General features: G+C 47.5%; 1 long non-coding RNA gene across 1 annotated transcript in view; it reads left to right on the top strand.

Moving 5' to 3' along the window:
- Positions 1 to 2,357: 2,357 nt before the first annotated feature.
- Positions 2,358 to 24,281, top strand: part of LOC142837586 (uncharacterized) — a 45,520-nt gene continuing 23,596 nt past the window's right edge. The window contains exons 1-2 of the long non-coding RNA XR_012908294.1: positions 2,358 to 2,411; positions 17,830 to 17,895. This is a non-coding gene — a long non-coding RNA (uncharacterized LOC142837586). The remainder of the gene's footprint in view (positions 2,412 to 17,829; positions 17,896 to 24,281) is intronic.

Here is a 24,281-nt window from a genome sequence, read left to right as displayed (position 1 = left end):
ACCCGGAGCATATGATTTGTGACCCAGTAAAGGAGAACTGAGGTTTGTAATGTCTGTAGAGGGCTTGGAAAAGTACACACATTATGCCCTTAAATCTTTGAAGAAATCCACTTCTGCAGTCCCCTCTTCTTGCCTTGTTTAGAGATAGGAAACTGAGCCTCGAGGAGGCTCTAGACCATCACAAACTCATGTAACATGATTGGCAGGGTTTGAACCCTAATCTGCTTTCCTTCTCAGGAAGTGAGTTCTCTCGTGGAGCCCCCTTGTTGTTAGGGGCATAGGTTACCTTTGTATGCCAGGGTAGAATAATGCCAGAGGATGGGGGGAGGTATTCAGAGTATCCTGAGTGCTTAGGGGTCATGATGGCTTTCAAACTTAACAAAGTCCCAGTATGAAGATTACTAAGTATGGTCTTCACGGAAACATTTTAGGAAAAGCAAAATTACTTAATATTAAAATGAACAATAACAGTAAACACTCTCCAAGTATTTGCTGGGTGCTGGGTGTGTACTGGTCCTTTGCTTGGGTCACCTCAGCTGTTTAGTGGGTGCCTGCTGAGCCACCACAGCCCAGAGCCTGGCTTCTGAGTGGTACTCTGGAGAAAGGTGCAATGAATGAACAAACCCGGTCTGCCATTAGAAACGCCACATAATGACATTTAAATTATATTTAAATGCAACACAACTTCAGGGATTCCAGTATATCTAAGAGAGATTCCCCCCCCCCCCCCTTGATAATTCCTTCATCCAAAATGTTTGAAATGGGGATGAAGGTTCTGCAACATTTTCTTTAGGTGAGTAGAATCTCCTTTAGGGTGGTGAATGGCTGGCTAACATTCTTATCTTCAGAGTCCCCTACCTAGTCTTGCCCAGCCGATATAAGCAACTTGATAATCCTCATCATAGTAACCCAGAAGTAAGAAAGAGTTGAGATTTCTGGTTCCTTCAATCAGGCTGAGAAACTGATTTCAGCCTCAAAAAAATCTGGACCTAATCCTGCCTTTGTCCCCAAACCAATGTCCGGTAGAAAGTCACCTCACTGTTCTAGGTGCCCAGAGGAGATGAGATGGGTGTTTTTCAGGGTTTAGTGCTGCCTACGACAACCTACTGCAACATCCAGAGGCAAAGGCATCATGCTAAGACATCGCACATAGGTTCTTTCTCCCGTTGCTTCTCCCTGGCACCCCACAGAACGGGAATCCACACACCCGCCAGGCCACCTGGAACCTGAAAAGCTTGCTAGTGAAACTCGAGTGGATACCTCCTTCAGGGTCCAGCTCCCAACTGCGGGGAGCGGCATATCCGAAAAGTTTAAGCTGGATACTTCCTTCTAAAGGAGACAAGCCTCCACGCCCACAGCTAAAACTGACACGCTGCCACCCTCCCACCCAGCCCGGGAGTTGGAAGGGTTGCAGAAAAGCCCAGAAACGAAAAAGCTGCCCTGGGCCAGTCGTGAGTCCCGTCTCCTCTCATCTTTCCAGCTTGACAAATGCCATCTTGGTAGACGACGTTCATCTCTGAGCTTGGCTCTGGTCTGCCCTGGAGCAGCTCAGTAGCCCTGTCCCATGTTCTGTCAACCTCTTTCCAGCTCTTTCCCCACGGCTTGGGTGCCCCGAGACCCCTGGAGCAAATCTGCAGCAAATCAAGAGGACCCGCTAGTTCTCTGAACTCTGCTGCCTGTCTGACCTGCTATTCACATAATTTTGTCGATTCTCTGGTCACTTGGCTTTCCCAATGGAAGCCAAAACCTCATGGAGCGCCAAGAGGAACGGGGGAGAGGGGTGTGGATTTGAACCCACATTTTCTTGGCTTTAAAATTGCCTCTCCGTTTGCACTTCAGTTTAGCGCCCCCAACCCTTAAACTTGTAAAAGCTCTCGTCTTTCTTAATCCCGTGTACTAGGAGAGAGAACCCCTCCACGTGTTCCCTTTCACTCTGAGTCAGGGCAGCAGTTGAGTTTGCTCAACTTCGGTGCCCTTGCAGCTGAGGTCCTGAGCCCCAATACACATGCCCAGTGGGGATACGGAGCCACACCACCCCCAGCACACAGTCGCGTGGCCTTAGCAGCATTCCCAGATGCCCCGAGACAGAGCTCCTCTGGAGAGAAGGAGACCTTTCTTTACCTTGAAGAGTTGAACTTGCTCCTCCAAGAACTTCAGTCCCGTAACGCTGGCGAGGCAGCTAGGGATTCCTGGGGGCTGTGAGCCCCGGGTCTTGCTGCGCTGCAGCGGGGATGCTCTGCGCGGAGGGTGCCTTGCGCACCCCTCCTCCCGCCGGCGTCTTGTCCGCAGGTCCCCTCGGGCGGTGGCCGCAGTGGCAGCTAGCTGGCTGGGTTGCGGAGCAGGGTTGATAGAGGGAAGGGACACAGAAAGGTGCCCGGAGCCCCCTTGGCACCTGCGTCAGATGTCAGCCGGTAAGGGTGCGGAGAGAGAGTGAGGGACCTTGAGCGGTGCTACGCGCGCGTCCTCAGCTCAGAGAGCCCCCTCTGGCACCGCGGGGAGGTAGGTGGGCGGGAAAGGCGAGCCGTGACACATACATAAGGGCCGGGCGGGGGAGGGGTGGGCACACATGAGGGGTGGAGGTGGGAGGGGGCGAGCTCACAGGGAAACCCCACCCCCGGGGCCGGTCTGCAGGGGGAGGGGAAGACAGAGGCGTCCTGAGCTTGCAGGACCCGAGCTGGAGACCGCGCTCAGCTGGGGAAGCCGCCCGGAGCTCAGGGCACGAGAGGAGCACGAACCCCGCAGCTCCGGGGCCAGCGGAGGAAAGCCGCGCGGGCAGCGCTGGAGGGCCCCGCGTCTGCATTGCGGTCGGCAGCTCCGCAGTCCAGGCGGCCCCGGAGGGCTGCGCCCACAGAGTGCCGAGAGCACCCGGTTCGCGTAACCAGGGTGGCGGGCCGAGGGTTCCCTGGGCATCTAGTGGAGATTTGCTGTTGAGACTCAGAGGGACCGGGTCACGCGGGAGGACCCCCTACTCTGGGGCTAAGATTTTGGAAGAACCTTCAGGGAGCATTGCTGGAAAGTTTTGGGGGTGGGAGACCCCGAAACTACAGGGGAGAGTGGAGAGAGGAGATGAGGCAGCCACAGAGGCACAAGGTTAGGGGTCTTCAAAACTCAGGATAGGCCAAGGACATCTCAAGCAGGAATTTGCTACCGCCTCTACGGCACTCTTTAATAAATTTGTTTCCTGGGAAAAAATTAAAAAACTTAAGTTTTTGGATACCCATATGAGCTAGCTGTAGTTGCAACATACAGTAATATTAATTTTTCTAAACCGTCCAATAAGTTAAACACTACAACCCCTCCCCTTACCTCCCAGTGGCGCACATCCCTTTGAGCTCAGAAAGTGGTGGAGTTGCCCATCAAGCTGGGGGCTAATTTCAAACCAAGGTCACTCCTCTGTGCCACAGGAGCAGCTGGTCAGGCTGCAGCACTTTTGGGGGTTGGGGATTGCTGATGGCCTTGAGAGGAAGCTAGTGTCCTTCTCAGGAAAACAGCGGCCTCTGGCAGTGCGGTGGGCAGCTCCCACTTCTCTCCCTAGACAAGAAGTGGGCCCTATGCAGACGACACAGTGGGAGAGATCTACCCGAGTGTTTCCTTGACGGAAGGGTCAGAAGCGATGTGCCTCAGTTTCCTCAGACTGACTATGCAGGAATTGTGTGGGCATCTCATGGGCTAACTGTATCCGGTTCTGGCCCTGGCCCAGGACGTTTTCTCAATATTTCTTCCCTGTGTAGAGGGGGGAAGCTCAGGCTCGGCTGGGCTGCTCAACCCAGGGTCTGAGAGCTGAGCATGTCTCAGGTGTTGCCTGGCCATCCTTGTCCTGTCTTCTTCTCTGCCCTGTGCATTGCCTGCTCTGGGTCACAGTCAGCAAGTTTCAGAGAACCAAAGGGACAGTCACATTGTAGTCATCAAAACTGCTCAGAGTGTCTTCCTTTGTTAGAGGAATGGAAAACCTTATAAGTTGCTGGGCCAGGAGCAAAGCACTTTCTAGAAGCATAAAAATTCAACTAGTTCCTTTAAAGACAGGGGTGGTGGTGCATCCCATTGATTCCAGGTCTTGGGAGGCAGAGGCAGGAGGATCTCTGTGAGATCAGACAGCCAGTACTGCTATACAGAGAAACCCTGTCCTGAAAAACAAAAACAATCAGAAAATAAATAAACTAATTAACTAAAAATTTTTCTTTATGAGGAAATACCAGCCTCTTAAGTTCCAATGCATTTCTCACATCACATTCTGGTTGACAACAGACTGGCCTTGTCTGCAAAGTGGGATCATATTTGATATACATTGTGGGGTGTCCCGATGAAGAGTGACTCCAACCATGGGTAAATAGTCACTAGATAATTCATCTCTGTAATGACGGAAGCACGTGTTTACTGATCATCTATTAGTTTTAATGAGAAGACAGCAGCCATTTTTTTTATATGTCTGATGCTTTATGGTAGCATGGGCTCCCAGGTGCACACTAAGATACTGAGACTCTAACGACCACCCAGGCAGTGAATGGGCCATGGAGGCAGTTTGATATAACAGCACCCTGCCTTCCAGAGGATGCAGACAGCTCACGATGATGTTCAGTCAGATACTTTGAAGACTGGATTCTGAGAATCAAAGGTTACAACTTCAGACAGCCCTGAGTGGCTCCTAGACACTTGTCCCACCTAACACAGGAGTCCCATTCTGATTCTGTTCACCTGTTCTTGGCTAGAATACTTTGTAACTTTCTAAACTACTTTGCAGTCACTCAGTGTCTCTGAGAAGCCACCTGATGCCAGCAACGGCCACTGGTTAAGTTCTGACTTCTGTCCACCATGTGTGGTCCACAGACTCTCATGGCAGCTGGAGCTTGTGAGAGACACAGACTCTCAGGCCCCAAGAGTCCCCAGGTATTTCACACTCTAGCTCAAGCAGGGGTGTCACATGACATCACTCATGGAACCATCGACGGAGCTGCTCAGAGCAGCAAAGGGCTATGACTGAACTCAGGAGACACTTCTTCGGACAGATAGCATGCGAGCTGCTTCCATGACACTCCTGCAGGCTGGGCAGCACACTTTGCTCAGATTTGCCCGTGGTCTGATGTTCAGAGGCCATGCCCCATTTTCTCATGGCTTCTGGCTCTTAGGAAGTTCTCGGCTTAGGTAGCAGCCTGTGCTCTTGTCTCAGTGTGGAATCTGCAGTGACTCAAGTGGGTCCGTTTCCACCCTCTGCCTGTGCCCCTTGAACCTCTTGTACATGGCAGGCCTCTCCCTCTTTAAACCAGTGTGTTGCTTTCTCCATCAGCATCTCCTTATTTTGGTCTGGGCATCCTTGCTTCTTTCTACCCTTTCTCATTTGTTTCAACCAACAGATCTTGAGCTGTTTATAGAAATCATTATGAAGGTAGACTACTTCCATTGCCCGTGAAAGAGCGATTTAAAATGGAATTCAGCCCTGTTGATATGTCCAACGTGGGAGTGTGTGTGCACCACCTTTGTCTGAGTCCTGTGCATTTAGTTATGCAACTTACAGTTTTGCATCTTTCTGATAGTCTTATCAAGGCTGAGCCTGTGACTTTTTCACCTGGACCGCTGTGATCCTGTCTCTCCTGTGTCTTGTCCTTGTCTGATGAATGGGTGGGACTTCATCTTTGCTGTGGCTTATGATTACCCTCTCATACATTCAGCTCACCTCTCCACGGAATCTTGGTGCTCTGGGATTGCTACTGTTCTCAGTAGCAGACCATCTATGAAGCTCGCCAACATACTACACCCAGTGTTCAGCTCTAACGAGGATAGAGCCTAGGGCCAAAGCCTAGAGCAGGACCCTCGAGGCAGTCCAGGATGTCCCAGGATGGCACAGCTCCATATTCTAGTTGTCATGGTGGTGTAACAAACCTCCCCCGTATTTAGTGGCTTTAAAACAGCAGTGATCATTTACCACTGCCTGCGGTTTCTACAGTCAGGGATTTGGGAGCCACTCAGCTGGGCATCTCTGGCTTGGGACGTCTCATGAGGTTACACTTGGATGTCAGTGCAGCTGCAGTGAGCGGATAGCTTTCTAGAGGCTCGAGGACCCACAGCTAAGGTGGCTGGCTCGCATGATTGTCAGCTTGGTTCTTCTCCATAGGGGGGCTCCTATTACAGCTACTGAGTGTGCCCAGGACTTGGTGGCTGACATGCACTGTGGGTGATGTAGAGGCTAGATGGGACCTGCACACACACACACACACACACACACACACACACACACCCCTACCTCCATGCACAACCACCCAAACATACCATGCTCATATACAAATAAAATAAAACAAAACCAAATGAAATGAAACTTTTCACATAGGCCACAAGAAACAGGTGTCCTGTTTCTCTTCAGCTAGAAAACAGTTAAGGACCAGGGCAATTCCTTTCATGTCTGACAGCCTGGGATACAAATTTCAGTTTTGTTTAGAAACTTTGGGCAAGTTTCTTACACCGCCCCCGCCCCCGGCCTTTGTTTTCAACCTGTAAATGAAGGCGCCCCAGAGATTTTTGAGAATTAAAGTAAGATGTGGACTCTTGACCCCTGGACCTGGAGAAGGGATTGGTGTTGGGTGCAGCGTGATCAATCTTCTCCTTTTCCCAGACCCTTATACACTGCTTTCAGTAAGTGCTTTGCCTTTGGTGTGTGTGTGTTTTCTGTATTTGTAAAAGAAGCTAACAATAAGAGCACAGTAATGACAACATCGGTTGTAATCAGTGGTGGGGGTTGCCATCTTTTCCAGAGGCAAAGGGCTATAGAAGAATACAGAAAACCCTCCTCAGGCCAGAATTGGGTCAGGAAGTGGAGCCTCCTGGTCCCCGTCGGCATGTTTGGAAAGTGTCATTTTATTACTTTAACACCGTGCAAGTGACAGCTGAAGAGGAAAATGTTCTAAGAATAAGGAACACGGGGTAACTTAATGAAACACTTCCAAGTCCCCACATGTCTGTGTGCAATGAGGACCCACGGGAACAGGAAAACTCGGCGTCACTTAAGACACAGACCTAGAAGAGTATGTTTAGGGAAATGGGTTTTTGGAAGCTCTAGTTTGCAGTTTCTCCCTGAATTCAGAGTAGGTTGGTATTTCAGCAAAACCCTGCTGTTTATAAATGGAAATCACGGCAAGTGTTTTACTCATGCCTCCCCCATGTCTTTGCTACTGAGCATCCATGTGCAGAGAGGAGCGGGTGGGGCAAGGCTGTCTTGGTTTATGTAGCATTGCCATCACCACCACCCTGTCATCTTCGTCATCTTCATCATCACCTTCACCATCATCATCGTTATTATCACCATCTTCTAAGCGATCTGGGGCAGGACGACTGAGGTTCTGAAGTCCCGAGTTGCCCACTTCATAGGCAGCCCCTGTGGCTCTTGGGAGCCTGATCCCTTCTGTCCTCTGCCCTGCAACCTAGGGGACTGCCTACTACACTCTAGACCTGAGCTGGTTCTGCGCTATGGTTTCCTGTATCCCAGTTGTCAGATTCTCTTAGGCCTGTAATCTCAGCATTTGAGAGGCGGCAGCAGGGGAGGGGGGGATCAGGCATGTAAGCTGCCTGAAAGCCTGTCTAACAACAGCAATAGCAGTAACAAACAGCCCAGGTAAAAGTGAATAACAAATAAGACGACCCACTAACTGCAGATCCGCGAAGCTCCCTTGTCCTTATGAAACCTGGCACTTATTTCATCTAACGGTTTCTCGCCATTTCAGCTGTTGCTACTGCTGCATTTGGATTATTCCTTTCAGAGGAGAAAATGTAGAATGTGCAAAGGAAAACGGCAGAGTTAGATGGGATTATCTTTTATCCTTAGTTTATTGACTTGTTAGCATTAGCCTGCCTGCCTGCCTCTCCACCTCTCTCTTTTGAACAGGGTCTCACTATGTAGCCCAGGCTAGCTTTGAACTCAGAATCCTCCCGATTGAGCTTCCTGATTGCTGAGGTGACAGGAATTTGCCACCAAACCCAGCTGAGGCTAGTAGGAGCTACCCACTGAGTACATACTATACACCCAGGAGCAAGTTAGGCACTGTGCCCCCTCCTTTCCTTTCTCACTACTGTGGTAGATGCTGTGTGCCCCATGTGTGGAGATCTCCATGGTCCTCTCACTAAGACTGGGAACAAACAGAAGAGTGAGGTCTCCCACACAAATGCCCCCCCCCCACTAAAAGCCACCATTCAGGACCTTAGGATCACTATGATCACATCACATGGTTTCTGTAGAACTAGAAGCTACCTGGGCTCTCTTTCTCTAAGAAGCCAAAGACTGGGACTTTAGATAAGATCGGATGATGGCTAATCAAAAAATTTAAATATGTCGTCATCCCACTGAAGGATGAGCAACCTGCATCCATGTTTCACTCTGGAGATGGTGTGGAGGATGGACAGGAAGAGATAGGAGTGGAAGTAGCTTTGAGTTTCTGAACCCCAGTTTCTGATCAAACACAATAATAGAGAACATGGAAGAGGCAGAAATACAGAGAAAAAGAGAAATGGTTGAACAGAATGTAAGGATGGAGAGAGGGAGAGAGGGAAAGAAGGCAGGGGAGAATATGAATCTTAAAAAGAACCAATCTCGCAGACCCTCCCCTACTCAAGGAAAGTGATACTGGTGTGTCTTAGAGTTACTATTGCTGACCAAGAGCAACTTGGGGAGGAAAGGGTTTATTTGGCTCATACTTCCACATCATTGTTCATCACCGAAGGACGTCAGGACAGGAGGAATTCAAACAGACAGGAACCTGGAAGCAGGAGCCGATGCAGAGGGCACGGAGGGGTGCTGCTTACTGGCTTGCTCACTTTCTATGGAACCCAGGACCACCAGTCCATGGATGGCTCCACCCACAATGGGCTGGGTCCTCCCCCACCAATTGCTAATTAAGAAAATGCCCTACAGGCTCGTCTATTTTCTCAACTGAGGCTTCCTCCTCTCTGAAGACTTTAGCTGGCTTCAACTCAACATAAAACCAACCAGCACAGTGCCCATCAATGAAGAGGTTGTAGGGGCAAAGGAAGTACAAATGCTGTCAAGGACCAAACCTGTGCTAGAATTGGGGTCGTGTCCTATCACATGACAACCTTCTTCTGTTGCTGAGGTATTTTCTGAGCCACTGAGGTTTGCAACAGTAGGCGCTGATAGAACAAAAGATTTCTGACATCTACCCCTCCCCCGACCCAAGGAGCCGTGCTAGAACTGTGATCCTTGGGATGTGATACACCTTAAATGTCACATCAAGGTAGAAGTCCCTCTCGGCACTCATCCCAACCCTTCTGAGAACCTCCCTTTCTAGGAAGAGCCACGTGCAGGCCGACCTAGGACCTACAGGGCCACGCCACGGCCAGTCTAAGCTCAGGATGAAGACAAAAGAAGAAAGCAAATGCGCTATCCACTCAGCCGGGCTGTGTTTGATATCACTGACAACACTTCCCACTGACAACTGATTCCCATGATTGAACAAAGAACACCAACGGGGGCTGGTGGCACACTCCTGTTATCCCAGTATTGGAATTATAAAGGCAGTGATCAAGAGTTCAAGGCCAGCATTGACTACGTGGTGAGGTTGAAGCCGTCCCAAGCGACAGACAGCCTTGACCGTAGCACTTGTGGAATAAAGTCCCCAGGCAGAACCGAAGTTTTGTGCCTGTTACTAAGATTATAGGACTATGAAAAGGACCCTTACAAATGCAATTAAGAAGCAGAGACTTGATAGAGTGACTGAGAGAACCACCAACAAAAGGTGTGTACCTGAGGGAATCGGTACTGAACAGCTCGCTGATTGGAAGGAGCCAAAGTGGAGCCTGTTAAGAACTGTGTGGGGCCCGGTGAGGTAAGAAATGAAAAGAATACTCCAATGTAAAGTGGGCGACATAAAGAGAAATGTCCATGGCGCAGCGCAAGGACTTCCTCCCAAAGCACCCCTGGTGTGACATCAGTTCGTCCTCTCAACCGAGTGAGTTGAGTCTGCATCCACCCAAATCTCACTCATAGACATTTGCACCCGTCCGCGGCCCCTCTTCACGCCATGGCTCGAGTAGCCTTTCGGAGTCATAAACCTGAACACAAGGCACCTATTCACCCCGCCAGGTTTGAAATGCCTCTCTGAAATTCCTCTCCCAGCAACGCCTCCTCCCAAGTACACTGTGCATCTTTTCAAATTTCAGACATAAACAGCGGCGTGGCCCTGCCTGGCAACCCCCTTCTCGCTTCCCGGATAAAAATAGCAAGGGCCGAGGAGGAAAGCCTGGGGACAGTGGGATTCTGTGGATGCGCTGTTTAGATGGGTGTTTGGCCTATTCTAGGGAAGGGTGTCTCCAGGGAGGAGCATCCAGGTGGGGATTCTTGGAGGATTGGTCATCCTTGGCACCTAGGTCCCTTCCATTCTGGACCCAGGTCACACCTCTGGGATTGTGTATTTAATTCTGCATCCCAGGGAGAGACACGTTTACCTGTGGCTACTGGTTTGGGTGTCACCCCAGGGGTTGTGGGGGATGGAATGGCTTGGGGGGGGGAGGGCAGGGCCTCCTTTGCACAGAGAGTGAAAAGAAACTTTTGATGAGCAAAAGGTTGCACGTGGTGACACCTTGGGGTTGGGGTGATGCCGAGTCAAGATAAGTCCTGTGACCCATGTGCAGGTGAAGGGCTTCAAGGGGGTTGCCGGGTACAGCTCAGGTTGTTCCGTTTTCCTGTTCAGGACAGGGGGCAGCGAGAAGCAGCGAGCTGTGTTTGAGTGAGGGCTGATGGGAGCTGTTAAGGAGCAAGCAGGATCCTTTATCGGTGACTGGCCCTCCAGCCCCGCTTTCTTTCTCACTGAAAGGGAACTGCCGTATCCCTTACTGGAAATTATACTATGAGGCCGTGTGGCTTTTCAGTGTATCAGTACCCAAACTCTCCTTCTCCTCAGCTTTCCCGTCTTCACCCTTCCCCTCAGGAATCTCCCATGACACTTGCTTTAATGTGGCCGTGTGCAGTCACCGCTTCATTGAACTGTCAATAACAGCAGCCGCCTATGACCTCCCCTTGTCTACTTTTACCCTGCTCTGTCCCGGCAACCTCTTTCCTTCCCTAGACCGCAGTTTGCCACTGGTATCTACAGCATCCGCCTCTCATCTTCCTTGACAGTGAACTTCATGGCAGCAGGCACGCATAGCCTGGATCCCATTCAAATGCGACCTCCGTGTAATACAAATGTAAACCTCCCAATAAATAGCAAGTGAACAGATTTGTCCGTTTTGTGTCCCCCGTGTCTGGCACAGGGCAATGCTCGCGGTGAATCATGATTACTCATGTGTATTGAGCACTGTGTGCTAGGGGTCGTGCTGAACACTTTATGTTTAGAAACTCATTCAGTAGCCATAGCAACTTCATGATTGGTAAATATCACATTTTATTCCTGTTTTTCTTTTTAAAGGAAATAGAGCAGTCAAATACTTTGCCCAAGATCACACAGTTCATAAAGTGGCAGAGCTGAGATTTGGTACCCGACAATATGGTTCCATGTGTGTATCACGCCTCCCCACCGCGCGGAGCGAGGGGAGCAATGACTTTCTCACAGGTGTGTAGACATGTGCACGTGTTCCTTTCTCCTCTCCTGCCCACTTGACGGAAACGAGTGAGTTTGGGCTTTGTAGAAATGCTGTAAAGTGTGTGGTGATCAGGAGTAGCGACTTGTCGGGATTCCCAGGGCAGATAGGGGAACCTAGGTGCCATCAGCCAGCCACTGTCTCCATCTGGGGATGGCAGACAGAGATGTTGCTTGAATGATGGGCAGGAAGATGGCTGCAACCTGAGGCTGGAACTGGGTGGGCTTGGGGTTAGGCACGGACAAAACCATGAAGCTGTGTGTTCCTCACAAGAGCAAAGCTGAGGGTCAATGGGAAACGGACTCACCTAGAGTATAAGTGAAAAGAGAAGACCCTCCCTGAGTGAGGAGGACACCATTCTGTGAGCTGGAGCCCTAGACTAGATCAAAAGAAGAAAGTGAGTGGCATGTTAACACTCTTCTCCCCCTGCTTCAGATTGCAGACACAATGTGACCAGCCACCTGCCATGCCTCCCCACCATCTGGTCAAAGACCATGAGATATTCATTCTCTCTCTCTCTCTCTCTCTCTCTCTCTCTCTCTCTCTCTCTCTCTCTCCTTTCTCACATGCTAGGGATTGACCCAAGGGCCTTGACCATGCCAGGCACACAGGTGCACTCCACCACTATGCTAACTTTTCAACTCCAAGCACCTCCATTTAAAAAGTGTTTGGGTTACTTAAGGTCAATTGTCTATATAAATTTGAAAATCGTATTAACAGTTTCAAAAAAATGTCTTTGGTTTTATGGTGATTGAGCGGAAAACATTTGGTAAATTGGCATTCTAGCAAAGCCAAGTATCCCCGTCCATGAATACGGTGCATCTCCCTATTTTAGCAAAGCCAAGTACCCCCGTCCATGAATACGGTGCATCTCCCCATTTTTTAGGGTTTCTTTCATTTGTCTTAGCAGTGTTTTATAGTTTACAGAGTTTCAGTTGTACTGTGGAGCCTTAAATTTCAACCTCTGATTTACCTTGACATCTTTGAGCTTCACGAGGCCCCCAAAGCCCTAACCATTAACTCCTTTACTCTTGCCAAGTAGATGCTCCAAAATTTAAAAAAAGCCTCCCCATGGCCAGCTTCCTGTTGGCTACAATCTACTGGATCCTCAACCTATCAGGCATCAGTTTTTGGCCAGACTACAGCACTATTCAAGCAAACTGATGACATCTACTCAGTAGGCCACGTCACCCTCATGTTACTACAAAGTAGTAGCTGTTGCCCATAACTTGGCTGTTTTTCTTTGCTCTCAGGCTTGACACCTGGATGCCTGAGTGAGGTTTGGTGTTATTCCTCCCCCACTGAGCTGTGGGACCACGCAGCCACAAAAGTTTTGTTTTGTCATCACGGTCTCTCCAGTGTTGGGTGTTAGGTGTGACTGTCTCGTGTTCCTCGGGGGGGACATGAAGGTGGTTCCTTCACCCACAGAGTAAACAGGAAGTGGGCAGCACACAGGCCTTATTCATCTTCATCAAGTATATTTCTTAAAAAAATGTATTTTTAAAGTCCTGGTAAGATAAACATATCATATAACGTGACATTTCAACCCTTTCATATTTACACCTTGGTGCAATAAGCACATGAACATTACTGTGCAAACAACCCTTTCATCCATCTCTAGAGATTTTTTTTTAACTTCTAAAATTGAAACTTTGTATTCATTAAGGAGCAACTCTCCATTCCTATAGGCCCTAGTCACCGTCGGTCTACTTTCTATCTATGAATTTGACAGATCTACATGGCTTGTGTTGTGAAACTGTGTACTATTGTGTGTGTGTGTGTGTGTGTGTGAGACAGAGAGAGAGAGAGAGAGAGAGAGAGAGAGAGAGAGAGAGAGAGAGAGCATCTCTAAGATCCACCCATATTGCAGCACGTGGCACTCTCCTTCATCCTTAAGATGGGTTACTATTTCATTAAATATGTTACCACAGTTTTTTTATTGACTCATTTGCTAATGGATTATCATTTAGATCTTTTTGGAGTGTGTGTGTGTGTGTTTTACTGGGAATTGAATTCAGAGACTTGGTTATACCAGGCAAATGCACCCTACATTCTCAACCTGTATTTCTTTTCCTAAATATTTTATTTCCTCAGATCTTCAACCACCTCTGTTGACCCTTACTGTACTACATGAGAACCTTTGACTGACAAGGCAGTGATTTTTTTTTAAAAACTTCTTTTCATAAAGATACGTTTATTTTATGTGTGTGTGTGTGTGTTCTGCCTGCATGTGTACCACACGCACGTTTGAGAGATCAGAAGAAGACATGAGATCCTCTGAGACTGTTACAGTGGGTGGGGCAAGAGCTGCAATGAGGATGCTGGGAATCAAATCTGGATCCTTTGCAAGAACAGCAACTGCTCTTAACTTGTTGAGCCATCTCTCCAGCCCCAGGGGCCACAATTCTTGGTGAGAAATGTTAGTGTCTCTAGTGCCCAGGCCCCACTTTTGGGTTTGCATGCTTGGAGGGGAAAACTTCCCTGGATTAAAATCAGTGGAGTGCTTGCTTGCTTACAAACAGTGGATGCCCCCCTTCCCTGTCCATTCATGCATTTGTTACACTCAGCTTGGAGGTGCCACAGTGAGCAAAGACTGGAAATGGCAGTGTAGAGAGTCAAGGAGACTCTGTAGTCCCGTGTGAGGTACACATGGGGTTGACAGCTGTAGTAATAAGGCGGCGGGGCTGCGTCCCCAACACCCCAGCCGCCTGCTCTGCTAGCTTTTGCCCCGAAATAACAACACACAAACTGTATTCATTTAAACACTGCTTGGCTCATTTCTACCTAGCCTCTTCTAGGCTAACTCTCGCACCTGGACTAGCCCATTTCTTATCATCTGTATAGCACCGGTCTTACGGGGAAGATTCTAGCCTAAGTCCATCCTGGGTCGGAGCTTCATAGCGTGCATCTTCCCTGGAGCGGGGAGCATGGCGTCTTTCTGAGGCATCTGCTCCGGAAAGGAGAGCTGTCGAGTCTGACCTCACTTCCTCTTCCTCCCAGCGTTCTGTTCTGTTTACTCCACCTACCTATGTCCTAACCAATAAAATGGGCCAAGGCAGTTCCTTTATTAGCCATTGACCTTCCTCCATCAGACAGCCTTGTGGACAGAGTTGGTAGATTTTGTGGTCCTGAGTGCCTCTGATGTTGCTGTAGTTTGGGGATCTGGAGTGACCTCCCCTTAAGGCCTGGTTATAACCTTCCAAGAAAGAGGCTCCTTCTTGAGGTTACGCCAGTGTGTGGGTCATGGGCCCTATAGTCTTGGCCTTATGACTTTGTCTTGGGAGGACTATGTCCTTAGTGGAAAGTTTTGGTCTCTGGACATAAAGAGAGAAGAACCTGTCAGCTCTAGAGTGTTCCATGACCGCTGAGCCGTCCACATTATTTGGTCTTGGTCCACCCTGCTTTGTTTGTTTACTGTCTGGGTTTCTTCTTCTAGCGGGATTGCCTGTCTCTCTTCCTGTCACACCACACTGGAGCCATCTGGTCCTTCTTCTCTGCGCTCCTTCACCTGACTAGTGCTTCTGGAAACATTGTTCTCCTGATTGCCCGGAATCTGTAAACCCAGCTTACAAGCTAGGGCCTGGGACTTAGGGCAGTATGAAGGAGTCTCGAGTTATAGCTTTACTTCCTTGCAGTTCTGTAAGGAGGAGAGACTCTGCCAATCGGTCACCAGCATAGTCCCAAAGGCCTCCAGAGAGCAAGTAGGGGGTTCAGGCAGGAGGATCAGAAGTTCAAAGTCATCCTCCACTACACAGCAAGGCTAAGCCTGGGCTATGTGAGATCTGTCTTCAAAACAAACAAACTCAAATACCAGCTTTTTACTCTTTCTCCAGCCCCTAGAAATTATCCCTTTATTGTCTGTCAATATGAATTTGACTCCTCTAGGCACCCATCACAGTAGAATTCCCAGAATTTTGTGACCTTTTTCCCTCTGAGAATGTGTTCAGATGTCATGGTAGCGTGTGTCAGAATGTCTTTCTTCTCTGCAGCTAAATTATACTCTACTGTACGCTACAGCATGCTTCAGTTCTCCATCTATCCACCGACAGACACTTGCGTGGCTTCTGCTCTCGGGCTGTTCTGGAGAGTGTTGCGATGGGCACAGGTGTGCACGCATTTCTCCAAGGTTCTGCTCTCAGTTCTTTCACAGGTATGTCCAGAAGCAGAACTGATGAACTGTATGGTAATTTCTGCTTTTAATTTTTTATTTCGAGATGCCATTATTCCGTCTATCATCGCAGCTACAGCATTCTGCAATCACACCAACAATGCCCAAAGGTTTCTCCGCAGCCTACCAACACTTGCTATTTTCTAAATTTTTCGGTAGTAACTGTCCTAATTGGGTACAGGAAATAATTTCATTGTAGTTTCAATGTATATTTCCCTAGTTATTAGAGACAGTAGTCTTTTTTTCTTTCTTTTTTTTAAGGGATGCCTGTTCAAATCTTCTGCCTGCTTTAAAATTCAGGTCGTCTTTTTCGCTGCTACGCTTACGTTGTAGAAACTCTTTATATATCTTGAATGTTAATCCCTCATCAGATCTGTGGCTCGCAAATGTTTTCTCCCATTCTGGAAGTTGCATTTTCACTCCCTCGGTTGTGCGCTTTGGTGCACAGATGTGTTAAATGTTAAATGTTGTCGGCTAATTTGTTTTCCTTTTTGCTGTTGCCGTGTGGTTGTTCCTCTGGGTTGGACATGACCATTGCCATCTTCGGTCAGGGAAGCTGTGAAACTCTCAGAAGATCCTGCCTGTTAGCATACCCTAGTCGGGGAGGGACAGAGGCACACAAGGCTCACAAGGGCCCCTCTTTCCCCTGAGACCACACAAGGAGCAAACCATTGCTGGGAAGAGACTCTTTGGAGTAGAGCTGTCTATAAGTTGTGCAGGGGACTTCCCAGTGGTGTGACTGCCCTTGAGTTGCCTGTGTTTTTGCAAACAGCCGCCATGAAGCCATTGGTTCACCTAGACAGACTTGGATAGAATCATTCTGCTCTGGGGGAAGTCATGCAGCAAGTGTCAGACTTTGGTGTCACAGCTAGGAAATCCTTGCCAATTCAGTACCATGAAGACTTCTCTGTACGAGTTTTACAGTTTCGGGTCTTAGATCTATTTTGAGCTAATTTTGTACATGGTATCAGGACGAATTCCATCCTTTTGAGTGTAGATTTTTGATGTGGGAGTGTCATATATCAATCTGTTGATTTCATTGGCTAAGCAATAAAGGAACTGCCTCGGCCCATTTCATTGGTTAGAAGATAGGTGGGAGGAGTAGACAGAACAGAACGCTGGGAGGAAGAGGAAGTGAGGTCAGACTCGACAGCTCTCCTCTCCAGAGCAGACGCCTTCAGAGAGACACCATGCTGCCCGCTCCAGGGAAGATGCACGCTATGAAGCTCCGACCCAGGATGGACTTAGGCTAGAATCTTCCCGGTAAGCGCACCTAGGGGCGCTACACAGATGATTAGAAATGGGCCAGAGCAGTGTTTAAAAGAATACAGTGTCCGTGTAATTATTTGGGGCATAAGCGAGCCGAGCCGGCGGCTGGGGTGTTGGGGGATGCAGCCCCGCCGCCGCCCCATATTACTACAGATTTTAAATTAAAAAAATATGATCATGTTTGAAGGTTCATTTCTGGGGTCTTTATGTCCATGATCCACCTATGAAAAAAGTGTGGTATCTGCCTGGATAAAGCCTATTTCACCTAACAAGGATCAACAGTTTCATCTAGTTCATCTTTTTCTCTGCCAATGTCGTGATTTCACTTTTCCTTACAGCTGAATGAAATTCTAGCGTATGTGTGTGGCACCTTCTCTTTAGCGATTTCTCTGTAGACGGACATCTAGGATTGTTCCACATCTTGGTGTTTGTGAATGTTGTAACAGAACACGTATTGCTGTTGATTCTGAGTCCTTTGGGTACAGACACAGAAGTGGAACAGCTGGATCATATGGCAGTTCTAATTTTAGGTTTTCTAGAAACCTCCATGCTGGCTTCCACAGTGACTAGACCAGGTTATACTCCCACTAATAGCAAATAAGGGTTCCTTCTCCTCCACATCCTCACCAGCACGTTTTGCTTCTTTGTTTACCTTTCTGATTGAGGTTGAGATAAAATCTTAAAGCAGTTTTAATTAGTATTAGCCCGATCTCTAATAGTAAATATCCTGATATTTTCTTTAAAATATTTATGACTACATGTTTCTTCTTTTAAGCACTGTCTACATCAGGAACTTTGCAGGTGTTCTTTGCTTGCAGACAGCTGCAGACGTCAGGGGAGGCCAGACCCATCTTTCATCCCAGATGAATTATGGTTGGATTTAAGTAAGTAACACTCAGAGCTTTTGGTCTTCTGACACTCTTAAAATGTGTTATCTTAGCCGGGTGGTGGTGGCACGTGCTTTTAATCTCAGCACTGGAGAGGCAGAAACAGGTGAATCTCCATGAGTTTGAGGCCTGGTCTACAGAGAGAGAGAGAGAGAGAGTTCCAGGACAGCCAGGGCTAAACAGGGAAACCCTGTCGCGAAAAGTAAAAGGCAAAACAAAACAAAAACAGATGACAAACAATTGTTATCCTAGGCTGAGGATGCAGCTCAGTGGTCCAGCACGTGCTTCGCACAAACAAGACCTTTGTTTCCTTCTCTATCATTGAAAAATAAATGAGAACAATTAAAGGTTCTAATCCTTTTTGTGCTGTGTAAGCGTGATAATTGGGTTTCATGTCACTGTGTGAGATGTATCCTTGACCTATCTTTTACAAAACATCAGAAAAATCATCTTTGTTAATGTAACCACTAAAAATCTTCATTGGGACACAACCAGGATAGCTCATGATGCCAGACACAAGTTTTAAAATTCAAGTTGTTTTTTTTTTAATTTAATGTTATAATTAACCACAAACTCTACCAGTTGTTTCCCATGAGATGACAGGTTATTTTATTTTCAAGAAAATTTCTGCTAAATTCCTAGGTTTGAATAACAGTTTTTGGTTCATTGTTCTTTCACATAAAAATGATGTTCTCTGAAAAGATAGTTTAGCTGGCAATTCAGACAGAAATACAGGTGTGTTTTCTTTGTTTAATCATTGACTGTGCGTGTTACTATGGATGGAACCCAGAAACTTCATGTTGACTAAGGGTTCTACCACTGAGCTATGTGTCACTTAGGGTCATTATTGCTGTGACTAATCATTATGACCAAACGCAAGTTGGTGAGGAAAGGGTTAATTTTGCTTATACTTCCATATCGCTATTCATCATCAAAGGCAGTCAGGGTAGGAACTCAAGCAGGGCAGGAGCCTAGAGGCAGGAGCTGATGCAGAGGCCATGGAGGGGTGCTGCCTAAATGACTTGCTGCTCCTCATGACTTGCTCCGCCTGCTGTCTTATTCAACCCAGGACCACCAGCCCACGGGAGGCACCACCCACAGTGGGCGGAGCCTTCCCCCACCCATCACTAACTAAGAAAGTGCCCAACAGGTTTTCCTATTTTCTCAGTTGAGCACAGTCTGCCACTGTCTGGATGCCGAGGCCTCTGCAGTTTTATCTTATGGGTACACACGTCAACCCCACTGATCTACGATGAACTGTAAGGTTACAAGAATCTCTAATGCTGCAAACTTCAGCATACTTTTGCATATTACCAAATTCACAACTTAAGAGTGTGTTTAATGTTTGGTTGGTGCAGGACTGCTAGCATTTGGATCTAACTGCTTCCAAAGACTCATGTACCCAAAGGCTTAGTCCCCATCTGGTGGCACACTGAGAGACAGTGGAACCTTTAAGAGGTGGGGCTTAGTGGGAGGTCTTCAGGTCATTGGTGGTGTGACTTTGAAGAGGATATTGAGATCCCAACTCTTTGCCTTTCCTTTCTCATCCAGACTAGGGTGAGCAGCTTCATTCCCCAACCTACTCCTCCCATGATGCACTGTCCCACCACCCCAGTCTTCTAAAGACCCAAAAGCAGTGGGACTGTCCAATATTGGATTGGACACTCTAAAGCGCTGAACCCAAATAAGGGTTTTCTTTATGAGTTGGTTTTATAGGGCATTTTGTTACAGCCATGGAAAGCTGACTAATGCAGGAACAAAGCAAAGCCAAACAGGGAAGGTCGTTTCATCTGCACCTCCGCCCGTTACTGAGGTAAGAATGCCGTTCTGCCTGGGAGAGATTAGCTCAGTTTTCTTGTTTACAGCACAGTCTGTAGCAGGATGAGTTGCGTTCAAACCTGGAGATGACGGGGATAGTGTGTCTCTTTTATTGAGTTTTGATTCAACAGTGTCAACAGCGTGAGACTTTATTGCTCTCATGGCTAAGGCGGTTTGATTATGCACTCTGTAAAATGCTTCTATGACTTTTTATTACTAGCATTAAAAAAACTGTAAGAAAACCTTTCTCTTTTTTATTTTAAGAACTTATAGCATCTACGCTTAAGTATTTAATTCCCTTTTCAACTCTTTAAAATGGTACCTCGACTTAAATGACTTCATTAGGACTCAGGTAAGACTAGGATGCAGCAAGGGAGGCACCAGGGAGTAAGATGTATGGAAAGATGGTGACGACCAAGTCAGCAGAGACTGACGCTGTCTGCAATGTCACAGTCTATGAGCCTTGTTCTGTATCTTAGCTTCTTCTCCTGTGGCTGTGATGAGATATCCTGACAAAAGCAACTTGCGGGAGGAAGGGTTGATTTTGTCTCTCAGTTGAAGGAAGTCCTTGAGACACATTGCATCCACAGCCAGAAGGCAGAGGATGATGGTGTTCCTGCTGTTCGTGTTCTCCTTTGTGTGCCAGCCCAGACCCAAGCCCAGGGAATGGTGCTGCCCACACTTAGGGTGGGTCTCGCTACGTCAATTACTCTAATCCAGATAAACCCTTACAAGCACTGGCAGAGGCATGTTTCCTAGGCGATTTTAAATTCTGTTGTGTTGGCAACCGAGAATAACCATCCCACTTAGCATTCAGTAGGACTGCTCCTGACCACTGGAGAGCTCCTCGAGAGGTCCTGGGAATGCAACTCAGTGGCAGAGTGTTTGTCAGACACACACAAAGCCTGCATTTCATCCCCAATACCATAAACAAAACACAGCAAACCAAAATGCAAATGCAAGATGTTCTGTTGCATGGGGCTCACTTACTTTGCAAGTAGACAGGGAGCTTGCTTCATCTGTACTTTTGCTTTCTCTATGCAGTTTCTCTCAGGTTCATTAGGGTGGATCCTGTCTAGCCACATAAGTCAGTAAATTGATGTATCATCGCCATTTCTTCCGCAGCTTTAAATTTAGATGGTGAGGTGGTGGTTTGAATAGGTATGGCACCCCAATAGACTCATGTGTTTGAATGCTTGGCCCATAGGGAGTGACACTATTAGGAGGTGTGACCTTGTTAGAGTAGGTGTGGCCTTGTTGGAGGAAGTATGTCACTGTGGGGGATGAGCTTTGAGGTATCATATGCTCAAGCTGTGCCCAGTGTGGTACTCAGTTCATTTCCTGTGGGATAAGATGTAGAACTCTCAGCTACCTTTCTACCACGTCTGCCTGCACACTGCCATGCTTCTCACCATTATGATAATGGACAAAACCTCTGAACTGTAAGCTAGCCCCAGTTAAATGTTTTCCTTTATAAGAGTTGCCATGGTCATGGTATCTCTTCCCAGCAATAGAAACCATAAAACAGTATGAAACAGTAGTTGACAGCAAATGGAGTCAATCTCTGAAAAGGTGCATGTTTATTCCCTGAGTTTAATCTCCTCAGTAACAGACAGGCCTGGTGGCACAGGCCTTTAATCCCAGCTACTGGAGACTGTGTAGGATTAGAAATTTAAGGCCAGCCTGAGCCACAGAGTGAGTTCAAGGTCAGTCTATGAACTTAGTAAGAGCATGAAAGTAGAAAAGTAGAAAAGAGGGATTGAGTCTATGAAGTCCTGCATTCCATCCCAACCACTACCATACTACCATACACACCGCGTGCGCGCGCGCACACACACACACACATACACACACATACTATAGTAATGCGCATGTATTCATTACACATCATGCATTTCACAGTCTTTGGAATGATCATAAGAGAATGAGTGAAAAAGATGTCTCAATATTATTATAAAAGTGAAGTTGATCGGACGTACTTGAGGATGATAGTCTAAGGTCCTGTTGGTCTCCTTGGTGCTGATTGGTGAAGGCATATCATGTGACTCAGTTCTGACTAAAGAGACCGGAGGATAGCTTTGCAGGTGGTTTCTGGGACAGTGTCTAAGCTAGTAGGAGAGAAACACCAGAGATAATCTCTTCTTCCTCTGGGCTTTGCTGACTCTGGGTAGAGATGCCTTCAGCTGTTATAGCCACCTTGATTGATGATAGCATTTGATTGCTCACATTCAATGCCTAGCAGCTCCCATGAGTTCCACAGACACCCAGTACCCGGAGGTCACCTTCCAGACCTCTACACCCCCACCCAGTCCTAGCCACTTCCCACCAGGTCCGCACCCCAACCCAGTTCAAGCTGTTATCACTTCTTGCGTGTCACTGAAATGTTTTCTTAATTTTGCTGTTACCCTTGATCCCTGCAGGACCCACAGGGTAGCCAGGCGAGTCTTTCCAGATGAGAGAGAAATCCAGGGCTGGTGAGATGATTCAGAAGGTAGAGGTGCTTGCTGCTCAGCCCCGTGGCTGGAGTTCAATCCCTGGAACTCACTTGGTACGAGGAGGGAACCTGTTCTGGGAAAAGTGTTTTCTGATCTCCACGTCCTCCACCTTCCTCCACAGCATAGACAAACAAATAAATAAACGTAAAATTAATTAATTAGTTTCTTAAAATGAAAAGAAACTTTTCTTGTGTCACTCTTTTGTTTGGAACCTCAAAAATATTATTTATTTAGTCGTGTGTGAGTACCCATACTAGGGGGTGTAGCCGTGGAGGTCAGAGGACAACTTTTGAGAGTCTCCTTCTATCATATGGAAGCTGGGGCTCAAACCCAGGTCTTCAGGCTTGGAGGCTGGTGACTTTACCCACTGAGCCATCTGCCAGGTCCCCTGTTCACAACATTTTTCTGGCATTTCCCTTCCCCGCATCTTTTATAGGGACTCCGAGGCTTGAAGCTATGTCTGTGCTGCTCTTCCGTCCCGAGCCCACACTCTGCTCCCACATCGCTGTCTCTCACACAGGCCAGGCCTGCTCTGGTGCCTCCGTCTTTGGCCTGGCGTCTCTCTCCTTCCACAGTTGGGAGGCTCTGCATGGCTCCCTTCTGGACTCTTTGGCACCATTGCTCAGAACTGTCTTCTCTTCAGCCTCACCTGGGACCCCGTGCCGCCTCCACCTGCTCTGTTTTTCCTCCGCGCCACTTCTCTCTTTGACATATAATTACCAGCCCATTGCCGATCCTCTCACACCACGTTCAGGCTCCGTGGTGGTTTTGCCTGGCGGGGCAATCCAGTCACTAGGCAATGTGCTTGGCTTTTCGGAGAGCTCATTAAATAAGAACCCAGATTCCAGATAGAGAAACGCATACGGGAAAGGGGAACTCAATACTGAGAGTTTCACACTTAGCACTGAAGAAAGGGGGAACAAGATGGATTTTAAAAGTTCGTGGGGGGCAAGTTCAGGGACAGAATGATTCAAAACAAACACGCTCAAGTCAGACATGGCAGAAGTCTCAGAACACTAACCACTGTAGTAAATTCTGAACATTTACAAAAGGAAAGAGCGGGTTATACACACACACACAAAGGCTGCATTAACATGGGATTGTAGTAGCAGGAAGCAATGAGGCATACGAAGTAAAGACTCACAAATAACTTCGTAAGATTTGCTAGTCTTTAAAAAATTCTGAATAGATTAAAAAAATGGTTTCTGTGTAACCACCCTGAGTCAATTTTAAAAGGTACCCCTGAAGCAAAGAGGGTATGATGCCGGGGGTGTGGGCACAAGGTGGAAGGGGTAGAGAGCCCAGCAGGAAGTGAGCGAGCGCCAAGGGAAACAGATTAGCAATGAAATAAGTAAGTATGGTTCATAAAAAGTTGGGAGAAACAACTAGAACCACAAAAAACAGGACACGTGACAGAAAAATAAGGCATCAGAGGAAAAAAAAATCGGACCCAGGAAATGGAAAATAGAAAAGAGGGGAATGTCTCTGACGAATATGGTAAATTTGATTTTTAAGCAGTCTTGGGTCTTGCCAGGGGGCATGGGACAGCCTTTAACCTGGGCTGAGACTCTGTGTCTCAGCACACTTACCATTTCTTAGCTCTGTCCAGGGACAGGGATTGCAGGAGGATGTGGCCCGATTTCTGGGAGAGAGAGGCAGCTGGAAGCGCTGTAGAGAACAACCATGAGGTGGCTGAAATGCAGCCTAGTATTAGCAATTAAAGTCAATGTAAGCGAGCCAAACTCATCGGTTTGATTAGAAACAAACTGAAATGAAAACAAGAACAAGCAATGGGTTGTGGTCTAGACGATAGTAGGTGCCAGGGCTACCCCAGACCTTCTATTCTTTCTTCTCTCTATAGGCTGAAACATTGCGTCGTTAGTCTCTTAATCTCCATTATTTATAAGTGGAATATGGCGGATGTCTGCTGGAGCACATAGGTGCAAAAAGAAATAGAAAACATAGAGTTAAAATAGTAATCAAATACTTTAATTCATCATAAAGCCTTTGACTTAGATGTTTATATCACATATTTTTGGTTTGTTTGTTTTTTGAGACAGTCTCACACTA

The sequence above is a fragment of the Microtus pennsylvanicus genome, chromosome 18 (assembly GCF_037038515.1).
Source record: "Microtus pennsylvanicus isolate mMicPen1 chromosome 18, mMicPen1.hap1, whole genome shotgun sequence".
NCBI classification, from domain to species: Eukaryota; Metazoa; Chordata; class Mammalia; order Rodentia; family Cricetidae; genus Microtus; species Microtus pennsylvanicus.
This window is presented reverse-complemented; position numbering and strand designations above follow the sequence as displayed.